The 18,096-nt window shown below is 38.4% G+C and overlaps 2 long non-coding RNA genes across 3 annotated transcripts in view; one reads left to right on the top strand and one right to left on the bottom strand.

Annotated features, from left to right (window-relative positions):
• The window catches only part of LOC139187311 (uncharacterized), an 89,355-nt gene that overhangs the window by 46,310 nt on the left and 24,949 nt on the right, over positions 1 to 18,096 (bottom strand). The window lies entirely within an intron of this gene.
• LOC139187141 (uncharacterized) lies at positions 6,175 to 9,512 on the top strand. Its single transcript, XR_011570780.1, has 3 exons — positions 6,175 to 6,290; positions 6,618 to 6,697; positions 8,971 to 9,512. It is a non-coding gene; the product is annotated as an uncharacterized lncRNA (long non-coding RNA).

The following is an 18,096-nucleotide window of genomic DNA, read 5'->3' as shown; positions in this document are numbered from 1 at the left end:
CATTGAGGGCTGTAAATCCAGCTTTGGAAAACTTGGACTTTTTCGATTTCTTCTCCTTGTCATAAGTGTCATCTTTTTTCTTCTTTATCTTCTCACCACCTTCCTTCAACTTCCGCTGATGTGAAGAACTGACTTATTGGGAAAGACCCTGATGCTGGGAAAGACTGAATGTAGAAGGAAAAGGGGACAACGAAAGATGATTGGATGGCATCATTGACTCGATGGACATGAGTTTAAGCAAGCTCCGAGAGTTGGTGATGGGCAGGGAGGCCTGGCATGCTGCAGTCCATGGGCCACAAAGAGTCAGACACGACTGGGCAACTGAACTGAACTGATAAGAACACAGTGCTTGACACTTGAACTAAGTATAATGCTAGTCATATCCCACTATTAAAAATAACAAAAGAGTGGGAGGTGTGGCAGTTTTATTTACATAATTTCCAAATCTATTCTTTAAGACTATCATAACCTTAATGACATGCACACACACACATATACACTATAGTCCATCTCAGTTATAAATACAGATCCAGAGGTTCTAAATCCAATATGTGGCACTTGAATTCAACAATGTATTAACACTCAACACCATGATCAGGTAAGGTTTGTTTCAGGGGGTTATGAGTAAGTACTCAGGTTAATATAATTGAAACCGAAACTAAAATAGCAACATGTTAATTAAAACTTAAACACTGAAACATTCCCAAAATGTAACAAACAATGCAATTAAAGAGCAGCTAACGGTTCCCTAAAATGAGAAGAAAGTATTAATATATTTCAATTATTGTTTAAAAAACTACAGTTATTGTTTTAAAATATTAAGCATAAACAAGTAAGTAATTGGAGAAGGAAACAGCAACCCACTCCAACATCCTTGCTTGGAGAATTCCGTGGACAGAGGAGTCTGGTAAGCTACAGTCCATGGGGTCGTGAGTTGGGCACCTCTTAGCAACTAACCTACCAAACCACCACCAAGTAGTGGGGCTTCCCTGGTGACTCAGTGGTATAGAATCTGCCTGCCAATGAAGAAGATGCAGGTTCAGTCCCTGGGCCTGGAAGATCCCCTGAAGAAGGAAATGGCAACCCACTCCAGTATTCTTTCCTGGGAAATCCCATGGAGAGAGGAGCTGGTGGGCTGTACTCCATAGGGTCACAAAAGTAGACCACAACTTAGCAACTAAACAACACGAACAGCACAAAGTAAGTAATACGGCCTCCCACAGTCTCACTTCTTAGAACCACCATTAAAATTTTATGTATTTTCCTCCAGGGCTTTCTTCTTCAATCTTTAAAAAATTATATTAATTAACACAGTATTGTAAAAACTAAAATATTCTAGCAATACACTGAGATAAAAAGTAAAAATTTCTCTTACTCCCTCCTACTATTACTTCACAAGAGTTACTTTTAACAAAAGTTCACAAACTGGTATACATATTTCCTTTATATAAACTTCTGCTTTATATAAATATGTACTTGATATGCAAATCTAATTTTGTTAAATATATGATATCTAATATAATCTATAAATGTGCAAATATACACATAATATATATATGTGTGTGTGTATATATATATATATACTTATACATGTGTCTTGCTTTTTTCACTGAATTTTGAATCTGAATGGTTTATAAGGCTGAATTAGAGAAGCCCAACTAAATATACAAATATAGCCAGGGAATTCCTTGGTGCTCCACTAATTACAACTCTGCAATTCCATTGCAGGGGCCCAGGTTTGGTCCCTGGTCCAGAAACTAAGATCCCACAACCCACAAATATGTGCCAAACATATTTGGCACAGCCAAAATATGTTTATAAATAAATACATATATATATATATATATGAAATCAGTTAGACCTCTGCAGTTCTTTCCCATAGAGGAAGAGCTTACCTAGAAGACTTACTGCAGAGATACAAGAGAACCTGCATGGATCTAAGAAGGAACAAATAAAGGATTAATCCAGTCTTCTCTAATCTCACCAATCAGATAAGTCATACAAAATTCTCAAACTTCCATGTGTCATTAGGAGAGAGAGGGAAATGTGCAAACCGTTTTGCCAACATTCACTCTTATAGGATAAATATTCTTATTTCTTGGGCCAAGACTGGAAGGTGGGGAGGACTAAATGATTCCAATTACACAGGACACAGGATATAGCATGGAAATACCACAATTTATTTAGTCATTTGCCTATGAATAATTTTTTATTATTCCAAATATTGCTGCAGTAAACAGCTGGATAACAAATGTTCTGGAATAAGATTCCTAAAAGTAGAATTGCTAAGTCACAGTGCATATATACTTTTATTTTTATGTATTGCTTCACTTTAATTTCATTTAATTTCATTTTAATTTGAAAACTAAACCAAGCACATGGTGTCAAGAGTTGCAGAAGCACAGCAGAGTAGGAAGCTGAAAGGCAATAATCTCCTTCGATACTTTTACTGGCCACCACAAAACTCTAACATTTGTTACATCACTATTTTCTTGATTTATCCAAAAATGACCCTGTCTACTGTCTCCTCAACTATGAATAAATAGAGATGATGTATCATAGTCCACAGTGAGAAAATTTAATATTACAATATATAATTCTCACCTATTTAATTTAGATAGTTAAATAATTTTAATAAAATTACAATAAATCACCTTACATAACTGGATCTTCTTATACAAAAGAATGAACTAGAACATCTACCTCATACTATGTACAAATATTAACTTGAAATGAGCCAAATACTTATATGCAAGAGCTAAAAGTACAAAACCTTAGTAGAAAACATAGGTATAAGTCTTTGCAATCTTGGATTAGGCAACGATTTCTTAGATATGACACCTAAAGCACAAGCAACCAAAAATAAATAAATAAGTAATAAATACAGCTTCATCAAAACTAAAAACCTTTGAACATTAAGGGACACTATCAATAAAATGAAAACTCAACCAAAGAATGGGAGAAAATACATGCAAACCATATATCATATGAAGAAGGTCTTATATCCAGAAAATGCAAGAAAGCTTTACAACTGAAAAATAAAAATGAATAGCAATTTTTAAAATAAGCAAAAAAATTTTTTTTAAATAAGCAAAGTTTTTGAATAGATGTTTCCCTGATTAAGAAAATATGCCCATGGTCAATTAGCATATGAAAAAACGCTTAGTACCATTAGCCATCAATGAAATGCAAATAAAAACTACCACAAGAGGAATTTTACTTCCCATATGGCAGCATGAGGAGCTCCAAAGGCCCATGCCCCAGTAAAACTGGTGAAAACAATATATTTTGAAAAAAATTTTTTCAAGTCTCTGAAACTGGCTCTAAAGGCATAGCAAATGAAGAAAACTTTATTCAATATTTCAATGTATTTAGGTAGGAAACATTTTTTTCTAAGATGACAGAGACTTGAATTCATAAAAGAAAATGATGACATATTTGAATCACATGTGTTTTACAAATATATGACATAATATAAAGATATGATAAGGCAACCATTTGTGAAAAATGTTTGAATTCTATGCAATCAATCTGATATTCATATTGTATAAAAACTACTCACAAGTCAATAAAATAATGAGTATCTAATTTATTGTATTGGAGAAGGAAATTCAACCCACTCCAGTATTCTTGCCTGGAAAATTCTATGGACAGAGAAGCCTGGCAGGTTACAGTCCAGGGATCACAAAGGCCTGGACATGACATGCCAGTGGAATCGAGCAGTATATGATCTTTTGTGTACAGTTTCTTTCCCTGAGCATTACATCTTCAAGGTTCATCTGTGCTGTTGCATGTATCAGTGTTCCATTCCTCTTGTTTGAGAGGGTCTCCAATTTATTGTATATTTTATATATAACACACATATATACAGATAATTATATAATATAAATATACAAAAATACTCAATTACTAGGTAAAATTTATAAATCCTTTGGAGTAGGATAATACTTTCTAAGCATGTTATTAAAGGCAGAATCATGAAGGTAAAAATTTCAAGTTTAATAACATAATTTAAAATGCTCTATATGCTATAAAATCGGAGAAGGCAATGGCACCCCACTCCAGTACTCTTGCCTGTAAAATCCCATGGATGGAGGAGCCTGGTGGGCTGCAGTCCATGGGGTCGCTAAGAGTCAGACACGACTGAAGTGACTTAGCAGCAGCAGCATATGCTATAAAATAGCCAAATTCAAATTTTTAATATGCTTGTTAAAAAATGAAGGCTAAATGTTCTTAGTATACAAATACATGAAGTTCACATAAATTGAAGTTTTAACTATTATTTTATCTCTGTTGGCTCATGTCTTTCACATCCACAATTGCCATCAAAGAACAGCAGTACTGAGTTGATTCTCTTGCTCAGGCACTATGATTTCTAATACAGTATATTCATCTCAATTCCCAAGAAGAGCTGTGTTAAAGAATGTTCAAACCACAGAACAATAGAACTCATCTCCCATGCTTGTAAGGTTATGCTCAAAATCCTTCAAGCTAGGCTTCAGCATTACATGCACTGAGAACTTCTAGATGTCCAAGCTGGGTTTAGAAAAGGCAGAGGAGCCAGAGATCAAATTGCCAGCATTCACTGGATCATAGAGAAAGCAAGGGAATTCCAGAAAAACATCTACCTCTGTTTCATTGACTACACTGTTCATTGCATCACTGTTTATAATAGCCAGGACATGGAAGCAACCTAGATGCCCATCAGCAGATGAATGGATAAGAAAGCTGTGGTACATATACACAATGGAGTATTACTCAGCCATTAAAAAGAATACATTTGAATCAGTTCTAATGAGATGGATGAAACTGGAACCTATTATACAGAGTGAAGTAAGCCAGAAAGAAAAACACCAATACAGTATACTAACACATATATATGGAATTTAGAAAGATGGTAACAATAACCCTGTGTACGAGACTGCAAAAGAGACACCGATGTATAGATCAGTCTTATGGACTCTGTGGGAGAGGGAGAGGGTGGGAAGATTTGGCAGAATAGCATTGAAACATGTATAATATCATGTATGAAACGAGTCGCCAGTCCAGGTTCGATGCACAGTACTGGATGCTTGGGGCTGGTGCACTGGGATGACCCGGAAGGAGGAGGGAGGAGGGTTCAGGATGGGGAGCGTGGGTATACCTGTGGCGGATTCATTTCGATATTTGGCAAAACTAATACAATATTGTAAAGTTTAAAAATAAAATAAAATTTTTTTTAAAAGTTAAAAAAAAAAAAAAAAGACTGCCAGAAGAAACATCAACAACCTCAGATATGCAGATGATACCACTCTAATGGCAGAAAGTGAAGAGGAACTAAAGAACCTCTTGATGAGGGTGAAGGAGGAGAGTGAAAAAGCCAGCTTAAAACTATTAAAAAACTTCCATGATCTTAGTCCCATCATTTCATAGCAAATAGAAGGGGAAAAGGTGGAAGCAGTCACAGCTTTACTCTTCTTGGGCTCTAAAATCATTGCAGGTGGTGACTGCAGCCATGAAATTAGAAGACTATTGTTTCTTGGCAGGAAAGCTATGACAAATCTAGACAGTGTGTTAAAAAGCAAAGACATCACTTTGCTGACAAAGATCTACATGGTCAAGGCTATGGTCTTTCCAGTAGTCATGTACGGCTGTGAGAGCTGGACCATAGAGAAGGCAGGGAACCCAAGAATTGATGCTTTCAAACTGTGGTCTGGAGAAGACTCATGAGAGTCCCTTGGTCAGCAGAGAAATCAAACCAATCTTAAAGGAAACCAACCCTGAATACTCATTGGAAGGACTGACGCTGAACCTGAAACTCCAATACTTTGGCCACTTGATGGGAAAAGCCGACTCATTGGAAAAGACCCTGATGCTGGGAAACATTGAAGGCAGGAGGAGAAAGGGATGACAGAGGATGAGATGGTTGGATGGCATCGCCAAAGCAATGGACATAAACTTGGGCAAACTCTGAGAGATGGTGAGGGACAGGGAAGCCTGGCATGCTGCGGTCTGTGGGGTTGCAAAGAGGCGGACACAACTTGGCAAGTGAACAGCAACAACAATATTATACAAAACATATCCTGCACCCTGGCCCCAACTCATTGAAATAAACATCAGTGTATGTACTTGATATTCTCTTTATGACCTCACAGCAATCTATTCTTGCCCTTCTCTACTCTGCTCTGTGTCCCAATGGGCTGTGGACACACCACACTGCATCATTTAGGCTCCTGGATGTCTACTTTTGATTGGATCCAGCTGATCTAAGGCACTAGCAGAAGATAAGAGGGTGGGGGAGAGAGGCCAGGGTAGGTGTGTCTGACTTCCCCCCTGCCCTAGCACTATGGTTCTGACAGTGCCTGTCTCACTACAACTGGTGCTCCTGTCAGGCAACCCTCTGCCACAGCTCTACAGCTCCAGCCTTCACTGGTCTCTGGTCTCATTCCTTTTTACCATTTCTTGTCTATCGGTGTTAATAGCTTTATTTTTAGTTAATGCCTTTCCTAGTCTCTGAATCACAACATTCTTTTTGGGTCCCCTTAACTTCCCCTTTACCTTGGTAAATAGTCCCTTCATTCAGTGATCTTCAAAATCCCCATGAATGTGCCTTCTATTTCCTGCAATCCCTGGCTAAGAGAGGAGAAGAATCCAAGGGCATCCAGATATCATTTGTGATGGCGAAGAGAAGCAAAAGAAAGGGACCCATCACAGATTGGTAGGTGACTGTTTTAACAAGCAAGGGAAATTACATATGAGGCTTGTCTAGGGCTACTGCCACTACAATCTTAAAAGAGGCTTTAGTTGGGTTTATTCACATATACCATCTAGATATTCTCAACAAGGCATTGCTCTCACATCTGTGTCTTTGAAACTGGCTCCTACATTCCAAGGACAGAGGAGAGGATGAAAGTGAAAGTGTTAGTGGCTCAGTCATGTCCAACTCTTTGAAACCCTATGGACTGTAGCACACCAAGCTCCTCTGTCCATGGAATTCTCCAGGCAAGAATCCTGGAGTGGGTTGCCATTCCCCAGAAAGTCTAGCGGACTTCCTGACCCAGGGATCAAACCCAGGTCTCCCAAATTGCAGGCAGATTCTTTACTGTCTTAGCCACCAGGGCAGGGGATGAGGAACTTCCAATTGCCAAGGTCCAAGTCTCTAGTCCAGGGTCAACTTGTGGTCATATTCCTTTTGATGACCTCCTCCAATGTGGAGGGGCTGCAATCTTCTCTGAGTTGGTTTGATAAGAAATTCTCCCTGATCAGAATAATCTTTGTTAAAGGAAACTATAAGCAAGGTGAAAAGACAGCCTTCAGAATGGGAGAAAATAATAGCAAATGAAGCAACTGACAAACAACTAATCTCAAAAATAAACAAGCAACTCCTACAGCTCAATTCCAGAAAAATAAATGACCCGATCAAAAAATGGGCCAAAGAACTAAATAGACATTTCTCCAAAGAAGACATACAGATGGCTAACAAACACATGAAAAGATGCTCAACATCACTCATTATAAGAGAAATGCAAATCAAAACCACTATGAGGTACCATTTCATGCCAGTCATAATGGCTGCAATCCAAAAGTCTACAAGCAATAAATGCTGGAGAGGGTGTGGAGAAAAGGGAACCCTCTTAACACTGTTGGTGGGAATGCAAACTAGTACAGCCACTATGGAGAACAGTGTGGAGATTCCTTTAAAAACTGGAAATAGAACTGCCTTATGATCCAGCAATCCCACTGCTGGGCATACACACTGAGTAAACCAGAAGGGAAAGAGACACGTGTACCCCAATGTTAACTGCAGCACAGTTTATAATAGCCAGGACATGGAAGCAACCTAGATGTCTATCAGGAGATGAATGGATAAGAAAGCTGTGGTACATATACACAATGGAGTATTACTCAGCCATTAAAAAGAATACATTTGAATCAGTTCTAATGAGGTGGATGAAACTGGAGCCTATTATACAGAGTGAAGTAAGCCAGAAAGAAAAACACCAATACATCCCAGCTCGGTGGCGCTGGGGTGTATTTTCTTGGGGTCACTGGTAGATGGAACCAATGAATACAGTATACAAACGCATATATATGGAATTTAGAAAGATGGTAACAATAACCCTGTATACGAGACAGCAAAAGAGACACTGATGTATAGAACAGTCTTTTGGACTCTGTGGGAGAGGGAGAGGGTGAGATGATTTGGGAGAATGGCATTGAAATATGTATAATGTCATATATGAAACGAGTCACCAGTCCAGGTTCGATGCACGATACTGGATGCTTGGGGCTGGTGCACTGGGACGACCCAGAGGGATGGTATGGGGAAGGATGAGGGAGGAGGGTTCAGGATGGGGAACATATGTATGCCTGTGGTGGATTCATTTTGATATATGGCAGAACCAATACAATATTGTAAAGTTTAAAAATAAATTAAAAAAAAAATAAAAAGAATAATCTTTGTTAGAGGTAACCTATCTCCCCAATCATGTCATCTTTAAATGAACTCCTAGGAAGTAAGTTATTGAGCTCTGGCTATATCTGGAGAACACAAAACTGGTTCAAATTCTCCATGATGCCAGAGCACTAGAAGCAGCCAGAGTCGGGGTATGGGTAGGGGTGCTTGCTGCTGTAACCTAGATCTCAGCTGCACTTCTCTTATTCCTTGAGACTTAGAAAAGTCTCTGAAATTTTAGCCATCGTCAAACTTATGAGACTGAGTACTGAAGAAAAAGCTTTAAATTATCATTATTTGCCAATGATGCCTGTGAAGCCCAAGAAAATCAATTAAAAAAAAAAAACTATTAGAATCAGTTTTTCTGTAAACTGACTGGTTTCCATAATGGTCATAAATGATGTATTATTTTTGGTTGTTCTTTCCTCCTAATATCTCATGACCTATCAAATAGAATCAATACCAAGCTTTAGCAATTCAAGCCAACATTTCTAGAATCTCTCCACCCAACTCCATTTTTGTTTTGAACTTCCCAGACCATTCAGGTTCCAACAGCAATCAAGGCCTGTCTGCAACAGAAGCGATCCCTGATGAGGCACTGGAGTTAACAAGATGATCAGAGAGGCTGTCAAGGTCAACAGCAAGACAAAAGCCTCTGAGCTCCTGCTGGGCCAGCAAGGGGCAGCAAGCAAATGATGAAGCAGTCATTTGGACACTGTGACATTATGATGAAGCAGGAAACATCAGATGTATGTGTGAATGCATGTGTATGAGTGTCTGTGCTTAAGATCCCAGTGGGAAAACACATGCTCTTCAAATGCCTATAACACACGTACATAAGTTAATCACATATTAGGCTTTAGTTGATCATATATCATATATACAAAGATATCAATAAAGCTCAAAAAAACAAAAATCATAGAGCATTTCACCAAAATAAAACCAAAAATTGATAACAGAAAGAAAAACAAAGGTTTTAAGCACATGGAAATAAACACAACTCATAAATGACCTGAGTTTTAAAAATAACCTCTAATTTATGGAATAATTAGAAATAAGTCATTGTCATCAAAGGAAAGCATTGCATGTAGCTATTTATTCCATGTGGCAAGCTGAAAAATTTTTGTAGCCTTAACAGTAATAATTTTAAAATGAGAATGATACAAAATATTCAATGAAAAGGCCTAGAAAATACTGACAATAATATAGCAAAAACAGTAAGTACACTAAACCATATACAGATATGAATTATAGAAAACTAGTATAGTTAAAGGGGAGAAATCTACTTCTTTGAAATGACCAATAATTGGCACCTCCTGGGCAACTCTGCCCAAGAGATAATTTTAGAAAAAAGAAAAGGTGAAAAGAAAAGAGATGTAGAAAGACAGAGGAGAAAGCACAAACACAATTAGAGTGCAGAAAAGATACATAAGCAGGGATAAAAATAAATCACTAGATTCAGTATGATACCATATGTACTATTTTATAATTTTTTTAAGAAGGGGGTTATTTTCCACATTGTTCTAGAGTAGTAGTTTCCAATCTTTTTCACACCATAAAATATTTTTTAAATTAACATGTTAATAACACAATGATGTAAAATATTTTACTTCTGCCAGGAGGCACTAGGCATCAAACTCGACTTCCCAGCATACCTGTAACCCATTTATGGTGTACTGGTTAGGACCTGTCTTCCTGAAGTCCCAGTAAAGGCAGTATTCCAAACCCAAGAGCCAGGTGAGACAATGAGGAAGGAAATGCAAAAAGGAGTAGACAAACGATTAAAATTATCATTTTAACCAGTTCAGTTCAGTTCAGTCGCTCAGTCGTGTCCGACTCTTTGCGACCCCATGAATCGAAGCACGCCAGGCCTCGCTGTCCATCACCATCTCCCGGAATTCACTCAAACTCACGTCCATCGAGTTAGTGATGCCATCTAGCCATCTCATCCTCTGTCATCCCCTTCTCCTCCTGCCCCCAATCCCTCCCAGCATCAGAGTCTTTTCCAATGAATCAACTCTTCCCATGAGGTGGCCAAAGTACTGGAGTTTCAGCTTTAACATCATTCCTTCCAAAGAACACCCAGGGCTGATCTCCTTCAGAATGGACTGGTTGCATCTCCTTGCAGCCCAAGGGACTCTCAAGAGTCTTCTCCAACACCACAGTTCAAAAGCATCAATTCTTCAACGCTCAGCCTTCTTCACAGTCCAACTCTCTCATCCATACATGATCACTGGAAAAACCATAGCCTTGACTAGACGGACCTTTGTTGGCAAAGCAATGTCTCTGCTTTTCAATATGCTATCTAGTTTGGTCATAACTTTCCTTCAAGGAGTTAGTGTCTTTTAATTTCATGCCTGCAGTCACCATCTGCAGTGATTTTGGAGCCCCAAAAAATAAAGTCTGACACTGTTTCCACTGTTTCCCCATCTATTTGCCATGAAGTGGTGGGACCGGATGCCAGGATCTTCGTTTTATGAATGTTGAGCTTTAAGCCAACTTTTTCACTCTCCTCTTTCACTTTCATCAAGAGGCTTTTGAGTTCCTCTTCACTTTCTGCCATAAGGGTGGTGTCATCTGCATATCTGAGGTTACTGATATTTCTCCCGGCAATCTTGATTCCAGCTTGTATTTCTTCCAGTCCAGCGTTTCTCATGATGTACTCTGCATATAAGTTAAATAAACAGGGTGACAATATACAGCCTTGATGTACTCCTTTTCCTATTTGGAACCAGTCTGTTGTTCCATGTCCAGTTCTAACTGTTGCTTCCTGACCCACATACAAATTTCTCAAGAGGCAGATCAGGTGGTCTGTTTTTCCCATCTCTTTCAGAATTTTCCACAGTTTATTGTGATCCACACAGTCAAAGGCTTTGGCATAGTCAATAAAGCAGAAATAGATGCTTTTCTGGAACTCTCTTGCTTTCTCCATGATCCAGCGGATGTTGGCAATTTGATCTCTGGTTCCTCTGCCTTTTCTAAAACCAGCTTGAACATCAGGAAGTTCACAGTTCACATATTGCTGAAGCCTGGCTTGGAGAATTTTGAGCATTACTTTACTAGCGTGTGAGATGAGTGCAATTGTGCGGTAGTTTGAGCATTCTTTAGCATTGCCTTTCTTTGGGATTGGAATGAAAACTGACCTTTTCCAGTCCTGTGGCCACTGCTGAGTTTTCCAAATTTGCTGGCATATTGAGTGCAGCACTTGCACAGCATCATCTTCCAGGATTTGAAATAGCTCAACTGGAATGCCATCACCTCCACTAGCTTTGTTTGTAGTGATGCTTTCTAAGGCCCACTTTACTTCACATTCCAGGATGTCTGGCTCTAGGTGAGTGATTGTACCATTGTGATTATCTTGGTTGTGAAGATCATTTTAATAATTGGCACCATATTAATAATAATATGTGGATAGAGTTATGTAATTATATATGATGAAGGGAAAAATGGGGAACACCCCAAGATAAAACCATAAGCAGAAGAGTTAAAAAGTGATTCAGTGGAACTCTAAGTAATTTGGGATCAGTGAATGATTAACAATTATCAGAATTATTAATGGGGAAATCTCAAAGTTGACCAGTCCCTTTTCCTCTGCTTATGCTGAGCAGTAGGCTGCAATCTCAAGGCTAGAGCAGAGAGTGTTAACACTGGGGATAGACATTTATGACAGTTCTCCAGGTAGCTTAGAAAAACCAAGATGGATGTATTGCACCAACAATCCAAAAATTTATAAAATATTGACATACTCCATGTGGCAATATGTTCTACTTCTTCAAACAGTAAAAAGAAGCTCATCAGAAACTATATCATAGATACGTAAACAGAGATTTTCAACCCAAAAGTGAGGTGACAATCAAGAACCACCAAGCATTAAGGAAAACCTATACTCTGAAAAAGAGAAACACAATTTCACAAATAGAAAAGAGAATGCCTAATAAAAATATCACAAAATTATGTTAAAATTACTTCAATTAGTAAATCATACATTTTACAAAATGATGCTTCCATTAAACATGAAATACTTTGGATTATGATCACTGAAAAAAAATAGTTGAATTCATAGATAAGAAATAGAATGAACTGACTAAGAGAAAGAAAATGGTTAAAGAAGGGGTTGGAGGGACTTCAAAAGAAAATTGAGTCATTCTCTCCGTGGTTAGGATTTGCACTTCCGCTGCAGGTGCGTGGTTCCATCCTTGGTATAGCTACTAAGGTCTCTCATGCATGCATGCTAAGTCGCTTCAGTCATTTCCACCTCTTTGTGATCCTATGGACTGTAGCCCGCCAGGCTCCATCTGTCCATGGGATTCTCTAGGCAAGAATACTGGAGTGGGTTGCCAGGGTCCCACATGCTGCTTGGCCAGGAAAAAGTAAAACAATACAGAGAAAAAAGTTTGGAAAACATTAGGGAAAAGTTGACATATGAAAGATACATCCAGAAACTCAAGTCCTATTTAAGAGGAATTCCAAAAGGAGCAAAAAAAGAAAGTGGAACAGGGGCAATAGTCCAAGATAACCTTTAAGAAAATTTCACACAGCTGAAGGAACAGAGTCTTCAAGTTCAAAAGTCCTACTGAATGATAAGTGTGATGAATGTAGTAGAAGCCCAAATCCAGATCTCACTGAAGGAGAATGATATGGTACATGGAGATACTGATTACTTTAACACATCAATATAAAATATGAACTAAAGTTTTTAAGAATTTAACTCATTCGAAAATTTAATTCATGATTGACATGTACACACTGCGTTATAGATAACCAGCAAGGACCTGCTGTATAGCACGGGGAACTATGCTCGATATTCTATAATAACCTAAATGGGAAAAGAACTTGAAAAAGAATAGATACATGTATGCCTGCATGCCAAGTCACTTCAGTCGTGTCCAGCTCTGTGTGTCCTTATGGACTGTAGCCTGCCAGGCTCCTCTGTCCATGGGATTCTCCAGGCAAGAATACTGGAGTGGGTTGCCATGACCTCCTTCAGGGGATCTTCCCGACCCAGGGATCGAACCCATGTCTCTTATGTTTCCTGCATTGGCTGGCAGGTTTATTTACCACTATCACCACCTGGGAAGTCCAAATATATGTGCATGTATGTATATATGTATATAAACTGAATCACTTTTTGTACACTTGAAACTAATACAACATTGTTAATCAACTATACTTCATATAAAATAAAAATTTTAAAACTTAACTTATCCATTTACATTGGAATGTAAATTGCTACAATTTTTGAATACATTTTAGCATTACCTAGAAATTTTTTTTAATGTGCATAATCTAACTGTACTGCCTTCAACAATCACCTTATTCTGTTTCCATTCTGATTTGATAGCACTGTTTCTTAATTCTGGGGATAATCATCAAGGACAGATCATTTCCCACCCTAGAAATATTACTTCATTTCATGAAAGAGTATTTCAGACGGTATCTTCAGCTCCCCTTCCACCCCCTCACTCCCCTTTACCAAGCCATCACTCTGGGACATGCCATTTGCATCCTAATACCTCGCCACCTGTCTACTCTTCCTGTCGCTTCAGCTGCCACCCAGCGCAGGCCACCACACTCCTCATGTACACAGCATCAGTAGTCAACTAGTTAGAATCTCTGCATCCACACTCATTTCCTTCTAATTCATTCTCTATGCCCCAACTTCACAAAGATCTTTTCAAAACACAAATCTGTTCATGTATGCCCTGGGCTTAAAATTTTCAAAGGGGTATACAAGAGATTTCAATTGTTATTGAATTCATGTTATTTGGATGGTAACAATAACCCTGTGTATGAGACAGCAAAAGAGACACTGATGTATAGATCAGTCTTATGGACTCTGTGGGAGAGGGAGAGGGTGGGGAGATTTGGGAGAATGACATTGAAACATGTATAATATCATGTATGAAATGAGTCGCCAGTCCAGGTTCAATGCACAATACTGGATGCTTGGGGCTGGTGCACTGGGACGACCCAAAGGGAGGGTATGGGGAGGGAGAAGGGAAGAGGGTTCAGGATGGGGAACACAGGTATACCTGTGGCAGATTCATTTCGATATTTGGCAAAACTAATACAATATTGTAAAGTTTAAAAATAAAATAAAATTTTAAAAAAAATAACTCAAAAAAAAAAAAAAAAAGAAAGAAAGAAAACCATAATGGAAAAGAAGATGAAAAAGAATGTATGTATAACTGAGTTACTTTGCTGTGCAGAAGTAATTAATACAACACTGTAAATCAACTATACTTCAATAAAAAAAAGAAACTTACAAGCAAAAAAAAAAAAAGTGTGATTCAATTACAGGGCTTCAGATTGGAAGTGGTAACATGAATAGTCTTTACATGCTTCTTTATACTCTGTATGTGAAATATTTCTCACACAAGAAAAACAGACAAAAAAAATTTTTTAATGAAACCTCAAGATAAAATACAGAAATAGAGCCTTTTAATAGCTTCCTTAACATGGCATTAAGATCCTACATCCCTAATCCCTGTTACCTCTCCAGTCATATACCACATACTGAATTCTGGATTCTTAGCCTGGGATTTGCTTCTTGCTGCCACAGAATCTCTGTTGCTTCTGTCCATCACACACTCTCTACAGCCTACCCTCCATAAACTCCCTGGTTAATTCCTACCCAAACTTTAGATTTTAATGTAAATTTCACTTTCTTGGAGCTGTCTTTCTTGACTTCTCCAGTCTAGGTCAAGTTCATGTATACATGTATGTATATATATATATATATATACATGTATATATATATATATATAATTCATTTGCATTATATATTCCTTTAAACATATATCTTGATTTGTAATAATATGCTGATTTGTATATTGTTTGACTTCTGTCTTTTGCCTTTACCAAAATAAGCTCCATGTGGGCAGGAACAGTGTTTGTTTGGTCTCCCTATTTCAGGATCTGGCATGGAGAGATTCATGAGTAAACACTAGTTGAATGAAGAAGTAAATGAGACATGAGGAGTGTAGGTTATGGTCAAAAACTTGGGACTTGGAGTTAAAGGGAAAGATGCTCTATTACCACTCCTGCTGTTTAATTAGTTTTGGACGATGTGGGTAAGCGCCCCACAACTAGGTGTCCTTGGGTAAAATGAAGGTCATACCTGAACCCAAGCTATAAGACTCTAAAGAATATTAACTGAACAAGTACAAAGCACTCACACAGTGCCCAGCCCATAGCAGGCACTCAAAGTATTATTTATTTTAATATCTTATTTTTCTTCTTCAATGTTGCAAAATTTTCCTGCTGAAGCATTCTCCCTGTCTGCTGCTCTTTTGAATATAATTTGATAATCCCTTAGGTGCTACTAAAAGTGCTTAGCATTTCAAGTCATCTATCAAGCATGTGAATGACAGGATGAGCTAAGAGGACAGCACCACCATTCTGTCTCAGAGCTGCCACTCTCTGAAAGGGGCTGGGCTTAGCTAGTGCAGAACTGGATCCACAGGCTGCAGCCCTGAGCAGGGAATCAATCCTCCTCAGAGTGACACGATGTGTCATTGAGCTGGAGACCTTTTGCTCTGCCTTTTGCTCATTCCTTTCACTTCTGTTGAGTTCTCAGCATTTTTTCCCAAGGAAAATAAAGCTGTGTTCTGCTTATAGATGTGTTTTGGTTTTACCTTAAATTCATGTGCTTATATTAGGCAAGTCTTAAAAGCCTCAGAGTGTTAGCCAGGGAAAAACCCTATTGGTTTTTACTCAGAGGTAAGACTGATCAAGTTGTCAGAAATTCACAAATGACTAAGATTGTCTGAAGTTGAACCAACTTTTCCAAGTTTGACAGCCTGTGTTACTCTTAATAAAGTCTGTGATGGCCAAAGGGGGTCAGTGATTGGGAACACTGGATTTAAAGTAGACTTTAATTACAGCTCATACCCCTGCTCTAGACCAATTAACCCCAGGGAGGGGCTTCAAAGTGTGCTTTCATTAGAAACTCAGGAGTCATTTTAACCTAATTGCTCCCTCATCACTATTTAAAACTGACACCTAAACCTTCCAGAATAAACTCTTAGTCCCTGACTCCTGACACTGTTCACCCTTGGTAAGTGCTCCCCAGAGGACCTGAACACTCTTACTAATTTCAGTAAATGGTTTCATGATTTTGACTGTAGAGTTAATGCTAACAAGTTCCAGAGGAACCAATTTCCTGCTTGAAGAAACTTCTTTACCAAGTTCCTTAATTATTCCCATATAGTCATTGCCCTGTGAAATCATGTGGGCCAAGGGAGGTTGTTAATGGGCCACAGGTGGCGGCTATAGTTGAGTTACCAAGGAAACAGACCAACTGTACAGATAGGCATGTTTGACATGGAGAGACCAGGGATCTGTAAACGCACATATTTCTGCTTCGTCTCATTTTCTTTTAGCAAGAGGGGAGTGGTGCCCCATAGTCAGCATATACATCCTCCCCTTAAAGTCATTGGAAAACAGTCTATAGTGAATTTGCTAAACCATTATTCTCAAACTTTTCCAGTCTCAGGACCCCTTTGCACTCTGACAATTCATAGAGAACCTCAAAGAGCTTTTCCTTATACATACAGATTATAGTAATTGATATTTACTGTACTGAAAATTAAAACTATTTTAAAATATTAATTTGTTTTAAAATGACAATAATAACCCACTACAACATGTTAACAGAAATAACATATGTGATAGAAAATAATTATATTTTCAAAAAATATATAGATTTCTTTAATGGCTGGCTTAATAGAATACAGCTGAATTCTCATACAATTCTGCAGTTGACTTCTGCATTCAATCAGTATGAGATATAATGTACAATAGACTGTAGCATGTAGCTTCTGGAAAACTCTACAATTTAAGAGAAAGAGATAAATAATATTTTAACGCTACTATGAAAATAATTTTTGATCTCACAGGGCTCCTAAAAAGGTCTCAGGGTCTTTTTAAAGTCCCCAAAGCAACTTTAAGAACCTCTAAACAAAATCACAGTTAAAAAATGGTCATTGAATATCTTTATATTGGAAACATAAAGCAAAACAATTAACCAAGAAAAAAGTTGAGTTATTAATTGAAAGTATCTGTGCCCTATTCTTGATATTTACCACTTTAGGCCATCCTAACCAACTGCAAGGAGATCCAACCAGTCCATTCTGGGGGAGATCAGACCTGGGTGTTCTTTGGAAGGACTGATGCTGAAGCTGAAACTCCAATATTTTGGCCACCTCATGTGAAGAGTTGACTCATTAGAAAAGACTCTGATGCTGGGAGGGATTGGGGGCAGGAGGAAAAGGGGACGACAGAGGATGAGATGGCTGGATGGCATCACTGACTCAGTGGACATGAGTTTTAAGTAAACTCCAGGAGCTGGTGATGGACAGGGAGGCCTGGCATGCTGTGATTCATGGGATCGTAAAGAGTCAGACACGACTGAGCAACTGAAATGAACTGAACTGAACCTATAAGGAGGTCCATCCTCATGCCACTGTTGTTGTTCAGTCGCTCAGTCATGTCCAACTCTTTGCAACCCCGTGGACTGCAGCTCATCAGGCTTCCCAGTCCTTCACCATCTCTTGGAGCTTGCTCAAAATCATGTCCATTGAGTTGGTGATGTCATCCAACCATCTCATCCTCTGTCATTCCCTTCTCCTCCTGCCCTCTATCTTTCCCAGCGTCAGGGT

The sequence above is a fragment of the Bos indicus genome, chromosome 15, assembly GCF_029378745.1.
Source record: "Bos indicus isolate NIAB-ARS_2022 breed Sahiwal x Tharparkar chromosome 15, NIAB-ARS_B.indTharparkar_mat_pri_1.0, whole genome shotgun sequence".
NCBI lineage: Eukaryota > Metazoa > Chordata > Mammalia > Artiodactyla > Bovidae > Bos > Bos indicus.
The sequence above is the reverse complement of the archived record's forward strand: the minus strand, read 5'-3'. Positions and strand labels throughout refer to the sequence as shown.